General features: G+C 43.5%; 1 pseudogene; it reads right to left on the reverse strand.

Moving 5' to 3' along the window:
- LOC101585367 overlaps positions 1-1,423 on the reverse strand; it is a 10,937-nt pseudogene extending 9,514 nt beyond the window's left edge.
- Between the last annotated feature and the right edge of the window lie 434 nt (positions 1,424-1,857).

The following is a 1,857-nucleotide window of genomic DNA, read 5'->3' on the forward strand; positions in this document are numbered from 1 at the left end:
TCTTGTTAAAGTTGCCCATGTAAGACTTGAATTTGCCATCCTCCTGCCTCAGCCTCCCAAGTGCTGGGATTACAGATATGCACCACTGTGCTTGGCTAGATTCCTTCTTATATATGCTGAAGTTAACTTCATTGTGCAAAAAGTTGTCTAACTTCTGGTTGTTGTTTTCATCTTTTGTTTGAGGATAATTATGCAAAGTTTAAGAGTAGCTCAACACTTTTTGTTTCCAAGATGTTGCATAGCAAAACTAACACCCTTCTGTTTAACATTTGCCAGTCACTTGGGACCTTAGCAAGTATTTCCTAGTTTAAACTACTGTAAGAATTTTAAATCCAGCATTAGAAATTTAAATTATATTCAGAGGCAATGCATACAATGATCAGAGTGTGTTTAGCACTTTTAGAGACCCTGTGACTTATGCAGGGTTGGTAGGTGAAGGTGGTAATGCAGCCCAGCAGTATAATGTCAGCACAGTGGGGACAGGAAAGTAGGGACTGTGGCAGTGACAGAGTGTGGCGGTGGTGTGGAGGAAGTGGCAGTGCTGGTGCTGGCGGGAAGATGACAGTGGTGTTGAAACTGGTATTAGTCAGTAGTAAATATAGTAACCAGAGATGGTGGAGGTGTTATTGTTAGAGGAAGTAAGATAACAATCACTTTTTGTCACAGAGTCATTTCTTGGCTTTTCTAGGAACATTTTCCAAATTCTTATGCTATCACTTTTCGATATGACTGCTGTATCTATCAGTCCGCTGTGGCTTCTATCCAGCTCCTGCCAGGTGTGATTGGAGAGAGCTGCACAGGACCCTTGCTGCCACTTCCTACCACCCCCACTCTGGGCCTTCCTATCCTATAGCCTGAGGTGCCAGTTGGCCTAGGCACAAGGCTGGTTGTACAAACCCTGGGGGTGCAGGGAGTCAAGGTCCTTAGCCAGTATGTGATGGGCACTGGCAGTAAATGCTGTAGAGTCCAAGACCTAGGCAATGGATATTTTATAAAGCTACTTTAGAGATTCAGCCCAGCAAACCCTTTCAGAGGAATGAATGAAGATATGAGAGACAGACAGTACTTTTGTAGAGGGTCAGGGGACCCCCACCAAAGTTGAGCCTGAACTGACTCAAACTCTCAGATTCATTGAGGGACAACAAAGGCAGAGTGTTCTGCTGAGTACAGGTGCTTGCTTTTGGTAGTAATGTAGGCAAGCAGGCACAGTGACACTTGGGCTGAATAATTAACTTTTACCTGGTTGTCCCCTAGAGAGTTTTCCAGTTTTGCCTGTTAGGCCCATCTCTGCCCATCTGAAGTTGGCAAAACATCCCGTCTTCAAGACATTCCAGCTCCTTAGAGTCAGCAGTTGCCTTCCACCCCCATCAACCAGAGTAGACAACGACCAGTTGAGTGTTGCAAGGAGCCCTGTAGGAGCCATGGAGCCATCCTGACTAGTGAGCAATGAGAAATGAAGGTGAACACTGTGTTCTCCATACTGAGCGAATCATCGCAATGGGCATTTCACAAAGTTACTTCAGAGGCCTCACAAAACTTCTCACTTAGTACTAATCAGCTTTTATCTTTTTCTGTCCTGTTTTATTACTGCATTTTATTGATGCAACATAAAATCAGATCTTAAATTAAGGACTAATCACAAGCCTTTGTTCTGTGTTCTTATGTTAAGAAGCCCAGTATAGGGCAAATAATAACAATGGGAATACTCTTTTTTTTTTGTATTTTAGTAAGGGTCCACAGGGTATTTGGTATAAGGTTTACAAGGTCTCACTACATAGATCAGACTCGTAATGATTTTGTGTTCAGCCTCCCAAAGAGCTGGGATTACAGGTGTGCTCCACCATGCCCAGTCTTAAT

This window comes from Octodon degus, unplaced genomic scaffold, assembly GCF_000260255.1.
Source record: "Octodon degus isolate 3935 unplaced genomic scaffold, OctDeg1.0 scaffold00004, whole genome shotgun sequence".
NCBI lineage: Eukaryota > Metazoa > Chordata > Mammalia > Rodentia > Octodontidae > Octodon > Octodon degus.